The sequence below is a fragment of the Podarcis tiliguerta genome, assembly GCF_965153285.1.
Source record: "Podarcis tiliguerta genome assembly, chromosome: 8".
Lineage (NCBI taxonomy): Eukaryota > Metazoa > Chordata > Lepidosauria > Squamata > Lacertidae > Podarcis > Podarcis tiliguerta.
Window position 1 is genome coordinate 20,901,792 of NC_139541.1, and position 22,042 is coordinate 20,923,833.

At 45.0% G+C, this 22,042-nt stretch overlaps 1 protein-coding gene across 6 annotated transcripts in view; it reads left to right on the top strand.

The window, feature by feature from the left end:
• Positions 1-22,042, top strand: part of PRDM16 (PR/SET domain 16) — a 445,576-nt gene that overhangs the window by 35,909 nt on the left and 387,625 nt on the right. The window lies entirely within an intron of this gene.

Genomic DNA, 22,042 nt, shown 5'->3' on the forward strand with positions numbered 1-22,042 from the left:
AGATGAATAGAAGTTACTGTGGTACAGCTTCTGTTTGCTTTAGGCCAGCATGGAGGGTCTTAATGGATCGCGACCATGGTGATGGCTGGGAAGGGCTGTGGCTCAGGGCAAGAGCTTCTGCCTGGCATGCAGAACGTCCCAGGTTCAATCACCAGCACCTCCAGGTATGACTGGGAGGCATTCGCATCCTGGAGAGACACTGCCAGTCAGTGTAGGCCACAATGAGCTTAGATGGGGTCAGGGTCTGACTCTGTTTAAGGCTGCACTGGTCTTTTAAACAATGTAGTCTGTGTTATGTACTGAGTTGAATAGGATCCAAAATGCAGCAGTCTGATTGGTCCTAGAACAATAGGATTCAGAATGCAAAAGTCTGATTGGTCCGCAGGAGCCACCCAATCCAACTCCAGGTGGAAGTGAATCTGCAACCTGATTGGCCTACAGGAGAATCCCAGAATTAGCCAATCACGTGGGGACCATTGTGTAAATAATGTATATAAAGCAGACATTTTGGGGGAACTTCTATTCCTCACTACTATGAGCTGAATAAAGAGCATGAAATCCACACTCAACTCTGAGTATATTTCAGTCTATGATGCATTGGGAAAAGGAGAGTAAGCAGGCCAGCAACTAGGAAACTTAACTGCTGCTGCTTGAGGGTCTGGATCTAAAAGATCTCAATGGGGTTGAGGTGGCAGAGCTCTGGAAAAATGACAGAGAGGGTGGCTGCAGCCGCTCCCATCAGGCAGTGCTTGAGACAGCTGCCTCTCTTTAGGATGAGCCCTGCCTGCCAATCCAATTTACAGAACATGGCATCAGTTTCAGAAAACCTTATTCCTGACCCATTCACATTCATGAAGAGCTGCTTTAAAATCTTACTTGAGTTGGGATGGAATGTCCATTCCGTTTTTGTTTTATTCCCACCCCTACATCTTCATTTCTACACCACTTTGTCCAGAGGTCAGCAACCTTTTTCAGCCGTGGGCCGGTCCACCATCCCTCAGACCATGTGGCGGGGGATGGACTATATTTTTTTGGGGGGAAATGAACGAATTCCTATGCCCCACAAATAACCCAGAGATGCATTTTAAATAAAAGGACACATTCTACTCATGTAAAAACATGCTGATTCCCGGACCATCCACGGGCCGGATTTAGAAGGCGATTGGGCCGCATCCAGCCAATGAGCCTTGGGTTGCCTACCCCAGACTTTGTCATTTATGTATTTATTTTAATGCCCTGATGAAAGCTCATCGGGGCATTTTAAGTGCACATTTCATATTTTAAATATATGTATTTTGAATATATATGTTTTGTATATTTCGTATTTTACACACACACACACACTTGTATATCATTTTGACTAATGGATGCATATCTGTAAGCAATTTATCCTAATAATAAGCATTTCTGTATGCCATTTTCAATCATATAGCATTTTGATGGAGATCATTGTATGCCTTCTTTAGTTGGAAACTGCATTTCAAAATTCAGAGAATGGTGAATTTCAAAAGGTAGTGGTGTTTCGGTTCATGTATTTCACCAGGAGCTGTGGATTAGGGAATTTTGCAGCAAACAGTGAACCAAACCAAATTTATCCCTCATCCCTATTGGAGCTTCCAGCTGTATCACCTCAGAGGACTCTCCTTCCATCTTGGATATTTTGGTGGGGCAGTGTTTGCAATAAATTAAATAAAACATACGTTGCTAGTGTCTTATTGCACTTAGAATAATTTAGTAAGATGACCAGGAACGTTCCAGTCCACTGGGAAAAAGAACTAGGATTGAACAGTACACTTTAGAATCTAAAACAAAATAATCTTAATTTCCTGCTTAAATTCTAGTAGGGTGTTGAGTTACCATATTTTTCTTCCCATAGGACGCTCTGTCCCATAGGACGCACCTAGTTTTTTTGGGGGGAAACAAAGGAAAAAAATTTCCCCTTTATTTCCCCCCCAAAACCAGGTTGGGGAAACCAAACCAGGTCGAGGAACAGCGGGATGGTGGTGCTGCGCCTCCCCGCTGTCCCCCGAGCTTGTGGGGCTGGCCGATGTCTGCCAGGCGCGTGGGGCGCTCTGCTTCAGGGCGCCCCGCACGCCGGGTGGCAGGCTGCTATCCACAGCCTAGGGAGCCCTGCAGGAACTCCTGCGGGCTCCCCAGGCTTGCTGATAGCTTCCTGAAGCCTGGAGAGCGAGAGGGGTCAGTGCGCAGTATTCGCCCCATAGGACGCACACAGATTTCCCTTTCATTTTTGGAGAGGAAAAAGTGCGTCCTATAGGGCGAAAAATACGGCAAGTGGGATTTGCTTTTTTGGATAAACATGCCTGGTGTGTTTTGGGTTGTTTTATTCCTGTTTTTGTGCTTCTTTTAATGTTTTTTGGAAGCACTTTGAGTATTTTTTTCTGGATAAATGTTGTTGTTGTTGTTGTTGTTTGTTGTAATGCTGGAGGAGAATGCTCAGGTTGAAAGAGGACAGCCAAAAGTTGATTGATAGTTCCCAAAATGGGATAGATGGTTCCTCATTGTTCCTTTCAATGGCTCTGTATGAAATTGGTGACTTGACCAGATCTTTCGTACAATAATAAAAACCCATTGGGTTGTATCCAGCAATATTCCTATTCAGAGAAGACCCATTGAAATGAGCAGACTTGAATACCTCAAGTTCATGAATTTAAATAGGACTTCATTAGCTACAACACTTTATATTTGTGTTGGGGCAGACAGCTCTTCATTTTATCTTACTCTTCCTTGTTCTGTGTATTGTGTCGAACTTCACAATAGCCCTTCAGGGTAAGTGCCCCTTCCCATTTTGCATGTAAAGACCCAATGTGGACAGTGAATTGCTTTTGCTCAAAATCCAAACAAGGAACCCAATCTGCAGTTGTTGGTTTTTTTTTAATTACGCCCATTAATTTAATCCACAAAAATGTAATTTATTGATCTACTTAAGGTTAGCCAAGTGGCCAAATAGCCTATTCATTTTATATAATTCATCACTTTCTGTCTGAGATAAATGCAGCGGTAGCTGGTGCTCTTTGGGGCTGGTAGAGTTAGGAACCCCAACTCCTCCCTGTTGAGTTCTCCAAAAACAACACTGAGATCTAAAAGGAAGAAGCTAACAGCAGATGCCACTCACTGGATTAGTTGTAGGTTAACAGGCAGGCCAAGATCAGGCTGAGGCTGATGGGTCAGTGCCCCCTTTGCCTCGATGAACCAGCCAGGGCCAGATTAAGACCTTTAGAGGTCCTAAGGACTTAAAAGATTTTGCTGTCCCCATATATATCTAATTCAAAATATAAACCATATTATATAAACAGCCATAGGAGCTAACTCCTAGGAGCCAAGGGGTCTTCGGTCCCCCCCCTAAAATATTTGAAGGGGTTGCCCCCCCAAATTGATGGGCATTCCCATTCAAATGGTGTATGTGTACCACATCATGTGATCAGTTATGTGGGGTGGGGCTTAGGTGGCCCCCCAATATTTTATTCAAGTTGACACCCCTGATGACAGCATTACATTTTTATGTATATAGGGAGATAGAGAGATATTGCATCCTTACAGAACGTTACAAAGATTGATTATTTCCCCCTGAATTAGGTTTTGTTTAGTTTTTGTGTGTTCTTATATGTGATCTTGCCATTCATAGCTGAATCCCATATCCTGAATAAAATACAATCAGATGGAGCGAGGTGGGGGGCAGGATTTTTTATTTTCCCACATGGAGCTACTGAGATAATTGTAGCTGTGAATTCATTGATAACCACCTCACCATCAATTCTTTCTACACACCCCTTCAACTAATTCCAAAGGAGCTTTCAAAGCATCCTCTGCAATCTTATATCCTGTGATTTGCTTGGGTGTAAAACAAAATAGAGAGAGGTGCCCCACATTGGTGCTGTTGAGTTTGTGGCTTTCCACCTGTTCAGCATTGACTGTGGCATTATGACAGAAAGAGGAAAATGATATCGCTTAGAGTTCAGGATAATCCATGAATCTAGTTTCAGGAATTAAGGGAAAGATACCCCTGGAAGGAGAAAAGAAACACAAATAATCTCATCCAGCCTTTTGTCAATTGCTGACAAGTTCCCCTCTCCTCTTCAGAATAACAACACAGAAGTGGGTGTGGTTTGGGCAGTTGGGGGCGGGGTAACCTCAAATCCTTTAAGCTGTGTTTGGCATTTTGCAAAGCTGAGGTTGATTTGGATTGTGCTTGACAGGTAGTTCCCCTCCCTTCTTCTCCCTCGACTGTGAAAATTTAGCAGGGTTTCTCTGTTAAGGAAGTTTGTGTCACTGTGGACCAGGTTCCACACACCATACAGACAAAGGCAAACCCTTGTTTGGCGCTGGACAAATGCTAATCAGGAAGTTCAGCAGTGTATCAAGGTGAGAGAGATCTGCCGCCAGATGTTGCTAGACTACAGCTCCCATCATCCCTGATATTGGCCATGCTAGCTGAGACTAATAGGAGGTGAAGTCTAGCAACACACAGAGGGGCCCAGGTTCCCCATCCCTGTTCTACATAGTATCTGTCCTTCCTAGTTCTGTTTCCTTCATGGTGATAGGGGTCAGCTGTCCTACAGGGTTTCCATGTGACTTTCAGATACAGTGGTACCTCAGGTTACAGATGCTTCAGGTTACAGACTCCGCTAACCCAGAAATAGTACCTCAGGTTAAGAACTTTGCTTCAGGATGAGAACAGAAATCATGCGGCGGTGGCAGCAGGAGGCCCCATTAGCTAAAGTGGTACCTCAGGTTAAGAACAGTTTCAGGTTAAGAACGGACCTCCAGAACGAATTAAGTTCTTAACCAGAGGTACCACTGTATAATATAGTCGAGCTGACAGGTTTTAGAATAGAGTTGTAGCCCACTGATATGTATGCACATGTCTAATGTAGGTCCATCAGTTTCAATAGGTCTACTCTAGGTTGGACTTAGTTGGGTGAAACCCATAATCTGATGGTTTGGTTGCTCAGGGGCTTTGCAAAATTAGCAGGCAAGATAACATTGCAGACACTTCGAACTGGCCCATGCCTGCAGCCTAACACAGCACAGCACAGCATATTCAACTGGTAATGGAATAGAAAACTGAAGTGTTGTCATGTGACACTAGGTGATAGCAACTAGCAGATCCCCCCCCCTTTCTTTTTTGGCATAATGCTACTTGAGCAACCATGGGAACTCTAAATTTCAGTGTGGTCCAACAGCTGTTCATTACACACGGAGATGTCAGAAGGGATGAATGATGAACTAACTGGGTGCCTTCCATAAATGTAATATGGATTAGCTATGGCTGTGGCATCTGCCCCTCAGGACAGCCCAGGATTCAATGCACCACATATCAAGAGTAGGGAGCCTCAGGTCTGGGGATCAAATGCAGCTCTCCAGACCCCCACACCTCACCCTTGAAAAGGCCACACCCTTCACCAGCCTCATTTGAACTTTAAGCATGTGGGGGTTTTTGTACGGTTTGAATGCATTCTTGAACTCTGGTCATATATCACTTGCTTGCCTGGTTGGAAGACAGAGGGGTGTGTGTGTGTGTGTGTGTGTGTGTGTAGATACTTTGTATAGCATTGCACAGGTTAAAATTTGCTCCACCCACTTTTGCCACCCCAGCTGATAGCTCTTGGAACATTGTCCAGAAGGGAGTAGGAATATAGGAATCTGTCTTATGCTGAGTCAGACCATTGTTCCATGTCGCTTTGTATTGTCTACACTCAGTGGTGGCTGGTGGGGTGGAAGGCGGGGAGCCCAACAGTAGGTGGCACCAGAGCCAATGATAGGAAGAGCTGTAACCAATGACAGGCAGAGCCAGCTAATTCTAGTTTTGTCCCCATCCTTTTCCTTGTTGAGTTATGCAGTGGCAACACTGATACTAAGGCAGAGGAAGATGACAGGTAGGGACACCCCCTGGACTTGTTTTAAGGAAGTAAGTAAGTAGGCAGGGGACTGACTGAGGGCAGACTGAAGTTGGTGGGGCAGTGCCCCACTTGCTCTAATGAACCAGCCCCCTCTGTCTACACTGACCGGGAGCAGCAGGCCATGGGGTTCAGGTAGATGTATCTCTCAGCCATACCTGGAGATGCTGGGGATTGAACCTGGAACCTTCTGCATGCAAAGCAGATGCTCTGCCACTGAGTTATGACTCTTTCTGTAAGACATGGGAATGTTCAGCCTTATGCAGGCTGAAAAGGGTCCTCCTGCCATAGATTGAAAGCATATAACGTCCTCAGTATGACCCACCTTCTACAGGTCAAGACCAAGTTGGGTTCTTGGAAGTCTCTCTTAGATGGGTCTGAATCTCCCCCTCCTCTTCCCTCTTTCTTCTCCTCTTCCTCCCACCTCCTGCCCTCCCTCCGTAGGCCTTGACAGAGCCGCAAACACTCTTAAATGAGAGATAGTGGCTTCCATCCAATGAAGTAGCCGCTTAATCACCGACCATCGTGGGAAAAGCACAAGATGAGGCCCGAGAAACAGCCCATTGTCTGGGCAAGATTAAAGCTGCAAAGGCCGTATTGTCTAGCCAGCGGATAAATCTTCCTACTGTCACTCAAACACTGAATTAAATTCCCCTTCATTTCTAAAGGGGCTTATCTGTCTTGAATGGGCTGTTACGCCACAAGCGTAAGGGAACATTTTTTTAAGTGAGCTCCTGTCTTGGGCACCTTCACAAATAAGAATGTCGGGGTGGGGGAGAGGAAGGGACGAGGAGTCCTTCTAGATGCCAGCGTGGTAGTCTCTGCGTGCGTCTTTGGCGTGGCTCGGAAGGAAGACAGAAAAGGGCCGGTGTGTGTCTGTGTGTATGGTGGATGCAGCATCCACTGCGTAAGAAGCTGTCTTATACTGAATCCGGCTATTGGTCCACCTGGTTCAGCATTGTCTACAGTGACTGCCAGCAGTTCTCCTGTGTTTCAGGCAGGAGGCAATTCCCAGCGCTACATGGAAACGCCAATGATTGAACCTTGGACCGCCTGCCTGCCTGCAAAACAAGAGCGCTGCTGCTGAGCTGTGGCTATTCGCCAATGATGCCAGCTCTGCTTCAGGCACCTATCACCATTCATCTGCCTTCAACAGAGGAGCATGACTGGGGTTCTAGATTGCACATGAAGGAAGCTGGGAATTGCAGCTGTGTGAGGAATAAACCACAGTTCCCAGGATTCTTTGGGGGAAGCAATGCACTTTAAATGGACGGGTGTGGAGGTGACCCGTGCCTTCATTTTATTTTTTACTAGATATTTCTGTTGCGACTCATTTAGGCCAGCCTTTAACCCAGGAGTCAATGGGTCCTGACCAGGTGTGTGTGTGTGTGTGTGTGTGTGTGTGTGTGTGTGTATGCCCATGGGCCCTTGACCTCATTTTTGGCAGTCCTCAAATCCTCTTTAGCTCCCCATTCTTCTATCCCATCAGAATTCCTGTTCATTTCCTACTTGTTTCCCCCGGCTTTCTAAAGTGCTTCCTTTTTCTTTCTATGTAGTTTCAGAACAATTGGAAGGGGTGGTGGTGGTATTCTCTTTGATCTTTAAAAATAGCAAAAAAAAATTGCCTGTTTTAGGGTCACTGCTCTGCTCTGTAGAGTGTGGAGCCCCAAGTAAAATAAAAATACCCCAAATGAGTTAAGTGATCTTACAGGTCTCCACAGGTCAATTCAGGTAACTGAAGGCATCAATAAAATGGGATATCAATGCAGTCACTAAATTAAGTAAAGCCTGTTGGGTTAGACCAAATATCTACTCAGCCCAGCATCTTGTTCTCAGCGTGGCCAACCGGATGCCAAGGGGAAGTGCACAAGCAGGACTAGAGTGCAACAGGAACTCTCATAAGAACATCAGAACAACCTCCTGGATCAGGCCAGTTGCCCATCTAGTCCAGCATCCCGTGCTCTCAGTGGCCAACCAGATGCCTGTCGGAAACCAGCAAGCCTGATTCAAGCATGAGAGCCCTCTCTCTTCCTGTGATTTCCAGCAACTGTTGTTGTTGTTGTTGTTGTTGTTGTTGTTGTTGTTGTTTGAAGCATTGTTGCCTCCCAACTGTGGAGGCACAGTATAGCCATCATGGCTAGAAGCCATTAATAGCCTTGTCCTACATGACTGTGTCTAGTCCTCTCACCCATCCAAGCTGGTGGCCACCACTGCCTCCCCACTTGCAACTCCCAGCAAATGATATTCAGAAGGATAAAGGTAAATGGATCCCTGACCATTAGGTCATTACAGACGACTCTGGGGTTGTAGTGCTCATCTTGCTTTACTGGCTGAGGGAGCCAGCATACAGCTTCCAGGTCATGCGGCCAGCATGACTAAGCCACTTCTGGTGAACCAGAGCAGCGCACAGAAACACTGTTTACCTTTCCGCTGGAGTGGTACCTATTTATCTACTTGCACTTTGACATGCTTTCAAACTGCTAGGTTGGCAGGAGCAGGGACCGAGCAACGAGAGCTCACCCCGTTGCAGGGTTTCAAACCGCTGACCTTCTGATCAGCAAGTCCTAGGCTCTGTGGTTTAACCCACAGCGCCACCCGCGTCCCTATTCAGAAGATTGCCTTTTAAAGTGGAGGGAGAAGATAGCCATTGTGGCCAGTAGGCACTGAAAGTCTTCTCTTCCATTAATTTCACCAATTGTTTACCCTTCAAAGTATGGAGGGTGGTGGGGCCAGGTGACAACATTGTGGCAGAGGGTACAGGAAAATAACATCTGCAGAGGGGCTGAGTCTTAACCCAAAGTAATATCTACACTACAAGTCTCTTGCATGTGTCTGTTGGGATGAGGAAGCAAATACTGCTACCATGCTAGCTAGTCACAAAATGGCCATCAGTGGAGATCTTCTGCTTGGAAAACCTTGAGAGTTATTGGCCTTCTTAAAACGATTAATTCCATTACCACACTAGTGGAGAACTTCAGGCCTGGGGGCCAAATCCAGCCCTTTGGGCTTCTCTGCCTGGCCCATGGGTCAACTTCAAGTACAACTTGGCTGGCTGCAACCCTATGTCTCCCTGTCTGTTTATTCTGAACTGAGAATTATACAAAGGCAATAATCCTCACCAAATTCTACTTTACAAATATTCAAACAAACTGAAGGCCACTGTGCCCCGCTGGTCAGCAAGGGGTTCACATCACTCTTTATTTAAGACCATTTCTATACCACTTAATACATGAAATATATTTGAGTGATGTCCAGCAATTAAAACCCCCCCAGCACAAATGAAAATCGGTGCAATACTAATAAATGAATACTGATATCTGCACTGTGCTGGAGTACTGTTGGTAACCCCTTCATCTCACAGGGCTCAATACCTCTCAACCTCCTGGCCGTCACCCCCAGGACCTAAACCAGCTCCCATGTCACCCCAAAATTTCTCACAGCAAAGAGCACCCCCTCAACTTGCCGATCTCATCTGGGTCCCTTATTCTGCAGTTTGCTGGTAGGGACCTAGGTCTAATGAAGCTTTCTTAAGATGCCCACTTAAGATGTCCCATTCCACAACCAATCCACTGCACTCAGGGCCAGTCCTCCAATGAGGAAGGGTGAATCAGCCACCTTGGGTGGCAGAAACCCCCATGGGTGGTGCCTCCATGGGCTCCCAACTCCCCCCACTGCCTCTGGCAACAGCAGAGAAGTGGCACCAGCCTTGCCACTAATTTCCAGAGAGATCTCTTGGGTACCTGCCACTGTGTCACCTAGGTAAGGGATGCTTCAGTGGAGGAGATGTGGGGGCAGTGAAATGCGACATGCCACCCCAGGCTACAGTCTACACTCATGGGTTTTGTAGGAGCAATTGAAGTGCATCCTGGACATTTTGGGTTTGAGGCTATTAACGTGCATTAAAGTGCTCTGTCCACTTAAAAAAAGAAAAAGACTGTCTTTTTGCAGTTAGGAAAGTAACAGGGAAATGCATTGAGACGTGCGGGATGATCAGATGATTAATGGGAAAACAAACAAACATCTTGCAAGAAAATGAGGATGTTTATTGTTGTCTAAGAACCCACCACAGCTAACAAACAGCTCAGAATAAATGCTCAATATTGACTGCACACAGTCCATCCTAAGGAGAAATACTCACTAAATAGGTCACTGGGAGTCATTGTTATTTTATATTTAAAGGTCTAATCCTTGCAAGATTTTGCTAATTGATGTTCAGGTTGGTGTTCGATATAAGTTTCTCCACGGCACTGGATGTGGGCTTTTTGTGGGGAAATCCCCAATGAACAGGCTGAGTTTTTCAAATATTTTTTGAACAGCACCAAATGTCAACGGTGGTGCACCTGCAAATTCTGTTCAATGCTCAGAGAGCTTTCTATGCAGCCTTTGCTAAACACCACGCAGAAAATGGTACAGAAGGGATTGTTTAGGCAAGGACACTCCTTGGGGTGTTAGCATTAGGAAACCTAGGAAACTAGGGCTGGAGTGTATTGGATTAAGAGGACTCTGTTTTTTAGGACTTGGTAGATTTTCCAAAGGGTGAAATAGGATTCTTTACATCCTGTAGGAGGGACCCCTTTGTCGTTGGGGTTTAAGGATCTCTCCCCCCCCCCCGCCCCAGATCAGCATTTGTAAAGGTCTCTCCTTTCTAGCAACCAAAACCATTGTTTTTAACAAGTGTGCTTACACCTGTTTAGCAGCTTGGTTTGATTATCTGGAAATAGACTGAAAAGAGCTGGCAGGAAAACAATAGCCAGTTAAAGAATACATGGGTTCTCCCCACCCAATTTGATTTCCCCTCTGCAAGGATTGCCCATGTGAAGCCCTAGAGATGATGCTGGACCACAGGTCCCATCTTCCCTACCCCTGCTTGATGACACTGATGGGATATGTAGTTCAGCAACACCTGGAGGTCACCAATTTGATGTTTCAGTGGGAACTGTCTAGAAAGAGGTTTATCTGTCATTGTCATCCCCTAATTTAAGGCTGGGTTTTCATGCATCTGCCCATGGATGGATGAATCTATCCATTTCAGATTTTCTCATTTTTCCACTCTTAAGTCCATTTCTCCAAATTTCTGCACCAGTTTGTCATTATTTTTTTTTTAAAAAAAGGTCTCATGAGAATTTGCCATCATTTTACTGCACATTGAGTCAATTTTTCTATGCGATTTTGCCTGATGCACACATATGTTCCAGCAATTTCTCCTAATATATTGCATTTTACTACGTTATTTTCACTATTACGTACATTTTATGCTCACTGTCTCCCAATAAAGACATTTTTTTTGGTATGCATTATTTTGTTGGTGAACGGCATCACTAAATCCTTGAAAGTGCGGAATTCAGCTGGCTTTCAGGCTGAATATCGTTTTGGGAAATGAATTGGGAAGATTTGCATTAAAGCCACCAGTGCCTCATCTTTAGGATGGAAGTCAATAGAAGAACATGCATTAAATCAACACCAAACTTAGCCCTAGCAGGTTGTGGGCTCACACAGAACTGACTAAAAGGCAAGTAAGAGGTGACATGATTTAAGTTTGTAAAATGATACATTGCATGGATGGAGAGTGTGGATAGAGGAAATTTTTTTTATCTGCCTCTCATAACACTAGAATGCGCCCAAGGAATTTGAAGACTGAAGGCAGATGGAAAAAGTCTTCCTAATGCAGCACATAGCTGAAGTGTGGAACTCACTTGTACAAGAGACAGCGATGGCCACCAACTTGGATGGTTTTAAAGGAGGACTGAGCAAATTTTCAGAGGCAGCCATGCCTCTGAATACCAGTTTGCTGGTATACCAGTTGCCCTTGTGCTCGGATCCTGCTTACAGATTTCCCACAGGGATCTGTTTGGCCAGTGTGACTAGCATCAGCCTTTGGCCTGATCTGGAAGGCTTTTCTTAAATTCTTAGGACTCATGGGTACAAAAATATAAGCAGTATTCATGGCTGCAGTTGTTCACTTAAAATGAACTCAGCCAGGCTTGATTTTCTTTTTTCTTATCTCTTTTTATTGATTTTTCATTTCACACAAACAAACAAAATACAGTAATATTCAAGTCATCTACCCACATTCTTCCCCAACACCCTGCCCAGCATTGACTTCCCTCCCTCCCTTCAACAGGTTTTCTTACTTTAGTCTGCTTTCCACAGTTTCTTGTTATATTCAGCCCACGTCGTAAGATTTATTTCAGTCCTGCTAGAGTCTTTACATTTCCACAGTTATTATTTATATAATCCATAATTTAACTCCAATCTCTTTGGAACTTTGTTTCCTCCTGGTTTAGGATCCTGCAGTTCAGTTTTGCTAATTCCGCATGATCCACCATCTTTGTCTGCCACTCCTCCACTGTTGGCAAATCTGGTACTTTCCATTTTTGAGCTAACAAAGTTCTAGCAGGAGTCATAGCATACATAAATAACCTTTGATCTGCTTTTCCTATTTCCTTTCCCATCAAGCCTAGCAGAAAAGCTTCCGGCTTTTTTGGGAAAGTATATTTGAACCAGGCTTGCTTTGCATTGGGAATGTATAGGATTGTGCTGGAAATATGTTGTTAACTCCTCTGAGAACACACACGCAGTGGCGTAGCGTGGGTTGTCAGCACCCAGGGCAAGGCAAGTAATTTGCGCCCCCTAACCCTAACCCCCAGATGTTGTGCCCGGTGTGGCCGGCCCCCCCTGCACCCCCCACGCTACGCCACTGCACACACGTTGGCTTTCAAATAAAGCACTATATATTGTGAACGGTAGTTTATTCCTCACAGAGTCACAATTCCAAGCACCCTTCACAAACTACAGCTCCCAGGATTCTTATTTTATATGAGGGGGGGCGTGCACTTTTAATATATTGGGTGTGCACACATGAGTTGCAGATGGCGTTGGATCTTTATTTATCTAGAAAAACTACCCTTAAATCATCCTATGTTTCAGACTGACTGGGAAACTTTCTTCCCTCAACTTGAAATAATAAGGTAGTTCCTTTCTATTCTTTTCCCATTCCAAGTAGCTGGGCGAGGCTTGCTTCTGGGTTAAAAATTTGAAATATCTTGGAAGAGGAACAGGAAAACACTTAAAATAAAAAAAAATCATGCCACGCTACTTTTAAAGTCAATTTTATTTAAAAATCAAATAAGAAGCAAACAACCTGGCAAGCCCACGGGACGTTTATGTCCTGCGGCTTAATGGCAAGAGTCTTTATACATCAAAATGCAGCAGCTTTCAATAACAAAGGATGAAATTCACCAAACAAATTGCCTCTCTCTCCTCATAAGTCGTGCACTCCTATGCCAGAAGGAAAGATGTGTTGATAACATTAAAATCATTTGGTCCTCAATGAACTGTTAATTCCCACCGAGTCTCTGACCTGCTGCGTCTGTAGTGAACAGCATGGTGCGGGCCGCAAAATGCTTTGTGATTGGTGTATTTTATTGCACTCCTTCTCTCCCTCTCTTTCCCTCCCTCTCTCTTTTTAAAAAAGGGGGTAACAAGCAAATGCCACTGTCAAATTTTTTGGTAGGCAGCTCCAAGAACTGTGAGGAAATTATTCAGGGTGATTTAATGAACATCTTTTAAGAGCAGTAGCATCCCTTGGTGATGTCGGACAAGGCGGCGACATGATGTTGATGTTTAAATGGCTTGTGGGGAGGGGAAAGGTGGCTGAAGTTGCTGCAAAACAGGGACAAGAGTTGTGCCTCAGTCGGTGCTGTGGAAACACCTTCGTCAAGAAGGCAAACACAGGTCTCGTGTAAAGTGCTTTCCGGGGGCGTGATTCCTGTGACTGGTGGGTTAGTGGAAGCTTATCGATCAGGGAAGACTGATGGTACCTGGATCTGGTGGGGAACCTGAGCGGAGCTAAGGAAGTCACATGGGCAGGGCTGCTTGTGAAGTCTCCAACCTCTTCCCTTGCAAATAGAGAGTGGACACTTCAGCAATGGCTTGGCGTCTCAAAACATCTAACTTTGGTTCAGAAGGACATATCCTTCAACATTTCTCTGATGAAAATAGGGACACACTGTTCCTTATGTGTTTGTTTGTTTGTTCATACCCTACCCATCTGACTGGGTTGCCCTAGGCACTCTTGGCGGCTTCCAACGTATATGAAAACGTCATAAAACATTAAACATTTTCAAACAGGGCTGCCCTCAGATGTTCTTCTAAAGGTTGTATAGTTACTTTACCTCCTTGGCTGGGGGGGGGGGGTCACATAACTCCATACCCTCCAACATTTCCCCAATGAAAATAAGGACGTCCTAAGGAAAAGTGGGACAGTCTGGGATCAAATGAGCTAGAAGGAAGCAGCTTCTGATGATTCTTAAAAATAGGGTTGTCAACAAGCTAGAACGGAGGCCCAGAACAGACTGGTCTCCTGCCCTTTTAACAGAGATTTGGCATGCAGACATCAGCAGGTGCAACTTTCATGGTATGAATTGTTATCACCTGCTAATAGCTGCCGGATCAAAGTGCTCCTTTAAAGGTTGGCAAACTCTGCTTATCAGGGAGATGTACTGTAGCAGAGATAGTTGCTGGAAAAAGGGCAAAGAGGAACACCACTCATAGCCAGTCCTTGGAAAGGTAAGTTTCTGCCCTACAGAATATTCTGTTCCTCATTTCCCCAAAGAATTAATTGTAGAATAAACACACAGGTGCCAGTCTATTGCTGTTTGCTTTATGACCAGGTCTGGGAGGTTTAAATTCACATTTGCAATGGTAGAAATGGTGCCATGCTAAAATCACTCTAGATTACTTAACCTGGAGTCTGTGGCTGCATATCTGAGTTCTTTTCACCTGCCTAGTCACAGAGCAAGGCTCTCGTTTATCAGGGAGAACTCCCCATTCCTTGATACTTCTCTCTGGAGAGGGAGGAACTGCACTTTTTTGGTGACATAGTAGCAAATTTAAGGATTAGTTGCTGACCACTCTTCTGCTCCTTCGGCTGTTCTTGGTGCATGGGTGTAGCCAGAAAGGTGAATGGGGCTAGTCTGCCCACCTTTGTTGTTCTTTCATGCATTCTGAGAAGCACTTCAGTAATGACCAAAGGGGAGAGAAAATTCTGGTGAAATCCGTGTGTGTGAGTGTGAAATTCATGCTCCTCCTGCCAGTGCTATCTGATGCCATCCAGCTATTCCTGCTTTCCTAACATCATGGAGTTTATCTAGTATAGCAGAGGGTAGGGACTTTCTTTTCCCCTTGGGCCATATCCTTAGATCCTCCATGAGCATCATCTCCATTATCAGCTGATGCCACAGTAGTGCCAGGTGATTGGCAGGCAGGTTGTCCCACCCAGCTGTCAGCATTGGCCTGTGTGGAAAGCAGACAGCTGGACCAAGCAAAGCTTCAGTACTCCACCCCATCAGCTGATGGGCGGAGGGTTCAATCCTGCTTTGTGTAGGCACAGGGAACTCGTATGGCTGAGTTGAGCAGGACTGAACTCTTCCATCAGCTGACATCACCTGATAGACAGGTGGGCGTGGTTTTGGAAAAATAGTCTCCCAGGCCAAATTGGAACCTCTGGTGGGTCAGTGTTTTGGCCCGTGGGCTGATGGGGGGCATTGTGGTTCCCCATCCTTGTAGCATAGCATCCTATTTCCAAAGGAAAGACAGGTAGGTACCTTTGGGAAATCTTCAGCACAGTACATGTGGTGTAGTGGTTAGGGTTTTAGAACAGGACCTGGGAGACGAGGCTTCAAACCCCCACTAACTTGGTGACCTTGAGCCAGTCACAGTCTCTTAGCCTAGCCTACCTCACAGGGTTGTTGTGTGGATAAAACAGGGAAGGGAAATACCATGTATGCCACCTTGAGCTCCTTGGAAGAAAGGTGGGATAGAGCCCAGGTAGATAAACAAGGTAGATCAACTGTCCCATCAGTTTGTCCCCTCGGCAACTTCTTTCCAGGGTTATGCTGCTTTCTAACATGGAGGCACCTTTTAACTTTTTTTATTTATTGCGGCTGCTATTTGTTCTCTCTTCCATGGGTGTGTCTTAGCAGAGCAACCCTGTGTGTGTCTGCTTGGAAGTAAGTTTGGTGACACTTATTGATGGGGACGTGGGTAGACGATCACTGCTGAATCCACACTTGTGACTGTCACCTCAAACTTCCCTTTCAACTTCAAACTAGGAGGAGGAGGAGGAAAACCCCATCACCAAATCTAGATCCAAAGCTCTTTACTCAAGTTAGAGAATTTGAGTTGGACCCCCAAAGGATTAACAAACAAACTGCTTTTGAGCTGCTTTGTTCCCCGGTGATCTAATCAGATGTTAACCTGAAGTTTATATCCAAGCAATCCTTGCCTTATGATAGTGATTAGACTAACCCTCCGAATGAATAGACCACAAAAAGATCCCTATGGTAACCCTTCACATTGCATTCCTCAGGCGGGCTCTGCCTACTCTCTCTAATGACATTCTTAACTCGTCTAACAAACGGCATGCTAATTAGCTGCTTAACCAGCCACGGCTCCTTATTAGCAGGGTGGGGGAGCCTTGAATGGGGTGACCTGGGGAGAGGGGGAATATGCACATCGCTTTCCTTTTTTTTGGAGTGGGGTGGGGAGCCCTGAAATAATATTCATAACAATAAAAAGGTTGATTTGCCCAAGATGGATGGTGTTTCGTAATTACACTTGACATTTCCTTCCACTTCTTCTTCGTTTTTGCATCCTGGTAGGATGCAAAACTGTCAGGGTTTTTGGAGGGGGAAGGCAAGAAAACTTGGCTCGACAGAAATCAAGTCTGTTTCAGAGTGATGGGTTGTGCCCAGTGATAGTTATACTAGGAGTAGACCCATCCACATGAATGGTCAGGAGTTTGACTTGCTCAAGGCTGCCATTAAACCCAGATATGTCATCTAAAAGCAAAGAAAGCATGTCGTCTTGCTTTGGTGCCATTGCTTTTTCTACCCCGTGCAACTGTGTGCTTGTTTAACAAACCAATTAATCAACTAAAATCCACACACTTAATCAACTGAGATTTCTTTAATCAGGTGACTGGCCTGAGCCAAAATGACCATTAACTTTAAGGTAAAGGTAAAGGGACCCCTTACCGTTGGGTTCAGTCGCGGACGACTCTGGGGTTGTGGGCTCATCTCGCTTTATTGGCTGAGGGAGCCAGCGTACAGCTTCCAGGTCATGTGGCCACCATGACTAAGCCGCTTCTGGCTAACCAGAGCAGCACATGGAAACACCATTTACCTTCCCGCCAGAGTGGTACCCATTTATCTACTTGCACTTTGATGTGCTTTCGAACTGCTAGGTTGGCAGGAGCAAGGACCGAGCAACGGGAGCTCACCCAGTCACAGGGATTCGAACTGCCGACCTGCTGATCGGCAAGCCCTAGGCTCTGTGGTTTAACCCACAGCGCCACCTGCGTACCCTGACCATTAACTTAGTTGACTTCTTAAAAGGTTAAGAAGGTTGCGCAGTCACAGGGAGGTTTTCAGTCCTCCAGATGTTGTGAAACCAACCCACATCCAATGGACAGCAATGTTGGAGTTCAACAACAGCTGGAGGGCCAAAGGTTTCCTGCTTCTGCTGTGGTAGTTAGTATACTTGACTTGGACCTGGGAGGCTAGGTTTCAAATCCCCACTCATCCACAAAGCTCGCTGGGTGACCTTTGAGCCAGTCTCCTAGCCTAGCCTACCTCGCAGGGTTGTCGTGAGAGTAAAATGTGGGGGGAGAGAAGCATGTAAACCACCTTAAGCTCCATGGAGGGAAGGTGAGATATAAACATGACTAATAAACAAAATTCATGGCACTATTACAATAGCAAAAGGGAACCAGCATGTACAACAAAGAGGGAAGCTTTTCCTTGCTTGAGGGCAGCATGCTGGCTCTGGATAGGGGGAAAGCTAGTGGGGAGGAGGGGGAAGACAGCTTTTCTCCCCCCTTTCATTCTTCCCATCCAGTTGATATGTCAGCAGAGGGCAGGTCACTTGTGCCAGACATCTGAACTGAATGATAGCAGGTAGGGATTGCAAAGTTTGTCAATTTCAATTTCTCCTTGTTCCTCATTTTTCCAACTTTAACTCCAGTTCTCCTTGTTTCTGCATGAGTTTGCATTAAAAAGGCCCCACGAAATTTGCCAGCAGTCAGATGAAGATTTATCCGAATACGCCTGTTTTCAGGTGTGCAATTTTGCCTACTCCTACCCACCTTTGCACACAATTTTGCTTTATAGAACATGCCATTTTGGATCGTTGGTTTCACCAATGAATGCATTTTAAATGTGTGCTTATCTTGTATGTAAGCATTCTTTGGCCGGGGAACCACATCGCAAAATTCAGAGGACAGCTGCATTTTGATTTGCTTCTTGTATTGGAAACTGCAGGTTAGGAAGGTTGGCATTAAGAACCAGTGGAAACTTCTCCTGTCTCTCTACAGGCAGAGGACTTTTGCAATTTGCCTACCTGTGGTGTAGAGGCAGTTAATCTCTGAATATTTGGACAATCAAGGGAGAGCCGTTTGGGGAAAGGGATGTAGCTCGTTGTTAGAAACTTGCATGCTGAAGGTCCCAGGTTCAATCCCCAGCATCTCCAGGTAGGGTTGGGAGACATTCCCTGCCTGAAAACCCAGAGAGCCTAGGCAATACTGACCTAGATGGACCAGTGAGTCTGATTCAGTATAAGGAAGCTTCCTATATACCAAATCCTTTGTGCAGGTGAATTTTCCAGCAGCATCTGATCGGCTGCTTTGGAAACCAAATGCTGAGCTTAGATAGACCTTTCTCTAATTTAGGGAAGTGTGTCTACTGGAAGTTAGGAGTTAGGAAGACTCTGAAGATGCTGAAATGCTCTTATGCATTTGATAATACTATCTGAATTGTAGCTGAGGCAGCCCCAATTTATTCAACCGATTTGCCAACAAACTCAACTGGTGCAACATTTCATAGGAGAAGGGGCTGAGGTATAGAGATGGAAGAGGAATTCAGCTTGCTTGCATTTTAATGAGAAGCTACTGAATTCACACTTTTTGAACTGATATGGGAAGCAAAACACAACCATTGTTTGAAATCCACACTTTTCCAAATGTTGTGAGGCTGCTCTCCAATCAAACGGCACATTCAAGAATACATATATTGGGGGGGGGGGAATGGCCATAAGAATGGCACACGCTAGTGAAAGTAGTGTGCAAAAATACATTACATCAGGGGAAATTCCCAGCAAAAAAAATAACTGCATATTAATCAAAACTGCTTGCAAACGTGTGATCCTTGGGGAAAATGCTGGCAAGTTTTCATAAGACTATTTTAAAATGGCAAATTGCTGCAAAACTGCGGAGAACAGAATTTAAGGTAGGGAAAATGGGGTGTGGGGGAAAAAAACAGACTCCGCTAACCTAGAAATACTACCTCGGGTTAAGAACTTTGTTTCAGGATGAGAACAGAAATTGTGCTCCGGTGGCGTGGCGGCAGCGGGAGGCCCCATTAGCTAAAGTGGTGCTTCAGGTTAAGAACAGTTTCAGGTTAAGAACGGACCTCCAGAACGAATTAAGTTCTTAACCCAAGGTACCACTATATTACCTGGTGGTGGTCCCTCTCCAAAAAAACCCGCCAGTCTTTGGAAGAAGGAACACTACTCTTACTCACACAAGGAATGGTTCTTTCTACAGAGAAGGTCTCCGCAGAAAGTCCAAGAGTCAGTCCCAGGCGTCTCCGCCTAGGGCTGGGAGTATGCAAAACCCAACAGAGCTGCTACCACCCAGTATAAGTCAGATGGACCGATGTGTAAGACAGCTTCCTGTGTTCCTTTGATTCCCCTTGGACATTTTGATCATCTGGTCAAGTTTCAGCCGCTCATCACAACCAAGGCCCTGCACAAGGGCCTCCACAAGGATGTAACAGTTCTATCTCCGCTGCTGCTGACCTGATTTGCTTACTGCTTGAATCGATAGAAATTGCTTTTGATTCATTCAGGTGCTAGGATGCTTTGGATTTAACTTCCTCCCACTTTCAGTCCAGAACAGGTCCCAGTTTTGAGGTCTCAGTTTTTAGTGAAATCAGGATTTTATTCATCACATCTGTTTCCCTCTCTTGAAGCGCTGAGAGAGGTATATGTTGAGTAATCATTTCTTTTTTAATTTCCCAAGAGCTTTGTAGATAGGATTTTCCAAAAAAGCGGGGTGTACTTGTTCGGGCAGAGCCATCTAGGTCAGGGGGAGGAGCCAAGAGCCAGGTCAGAGTTCAGCAATTGTCAGGCTTTGGGGCTCTTCATGGTTGCTCTATAATAAAAGTATTCTGTTTTATGTGGACCCTCCTTCACTGGAGGTTTTAAAACAGAGCTTGGATAGCCATCTCTCTGGGATTCTATAGCTGTGATTCCTGCATTTCAGGGGGTTGGGCTAGATGACCCTTTAGGTCCCTTCCAACTCTGCATTTCTATGGTTCTGTGTTGTACAGCAACAAAGGAAGAGCGCATAACCATTATTACCTCTTGCTCTTTTGAGCCCTGGCCCAAAAAGAAAATCAAATTTAAATTTCCAGACCTTTTATTCCCCCCTGGTGGTTTACAATACAGTAGTACCCCAGTTTACAAACTTAATCCGTTCTAGAAGTCCATTCTTAAACCGAAACCGTTCTTAAACCGAGGCATGCTTTCCCTAATGAGGCCTCCCGCCGCCGGTGCCCTCCCACCTTTCGGATTCCGTTCTTAGACCGAGGTAAAGTTCTCAAACCAGGACACTACTTCCGGTTTTGCGGAGTTTGTAAACTGAATCATTCTTAAACCGGACTGTTCTTAAATTGAGGTGCCACTGTGCTCTGCAGGGCAGGGTTGCCAACTAACCCGAGGAAAACCAGCCCATTCTGCTCTTCTGCATTTAACAACAGCTTAGTGGGCTATCAAAGCACCATGAAGATAAGCATTATTACTTTGCTAATGCCTGCATCTCACAGCTGCACTCATCACTTATGAAGGTTGGCTACAGTATAAATGTTTTTGGGTTTTTTAAAATGACAACAGAATATTGGCTCATCTCCATTTTGCAGATGAAGTTTTTCCCATGAGGGCAGATGTGTGTATGAGCTGCACAGGTTGTTGTTAAAGGCAGAGTAGCCAGACTCAAAGGAAGAAGGGACTCCTATATTTTAAACACTTCCATGGGAATCAAAATTTCAGCTGATACAGCTTCTAGCTTTAAAGCAGTTAATGTTTTTACCTTTTTAAAAAGTGATTGGTACTTTCACTGCCTTTACTACAGTGGTTGCTTCTAAGAAAAGAAAAGAAAAATAATTGTTCATAGCGCAAAACTTCAGCAAGTGAAGCTACTCACTTTAAAACAGTTGATTTTGCTTTTATAAAAAAATTGTTTGGTGCTTTCACCTTCTTCCTAAGTTAGTTGCATTCTCTCTTTTTTAAAAAAAACGCAAGCTAAGATAATAAGAGCGGATGTGTATGATATATTTCTCAGTCAGAGGGGTTATTTTTTTTGGGGGGGGGGAAGTGCTCATCCCTAGTGAAACCAAATCTTCAGGACGCATGCCAAGCAACAGATATATTTAGCATGACATAAATCGGGGGGAGGGGGGGGGAGAAAAGAGAAAAATAATACACTCTGTTCACTACCCAAATATGTATTCCTCATTTAATCACTCCTTGGCTAATTGTCTGGCAGGGACCCTGTACTAATAGTCTGTGGTTCACGAAGAGTTTTACCCCCAGGGAGCAAAGAACACTGGCCACTTACAAGGTTATTAAAAGATGTTTGACTTCTTGAAACTTTGCAAAAGCAAAGCGTTTTAACATCTGTCAAGAGAGCTGTTGCGAGCTCAGCTTTGTCCCTCATGAAGGAGGGAATGAATATGCAATTGAAGAAAATGTTTTTTAAAAAAACAAAAAAAATGATTAAAACATAGTTGTTGGTTGTTGGTTCTACAAATGGGGAGCAGGGGGGCATAAGAACAGCTTGCAGGATCAGGCCAAAGGTCCATCTAGTGGAATAAAGGTAAAGGTAAAGGGACCCCTGACCATTAGGTCCAGTCATGACCGACTCTGGGGTTGCGGTGCTCATCTCGCTTTATTGGCCGAGGGAGCCGGCGTACAGCTTCCGGGTCATGTGGCGAGCATGACTCAGCCGCTTCTGGTGAACCAGAGCAGCGCACGGAAACGCTGTTTACCTTCCCGCCAGAGCGGTACATATT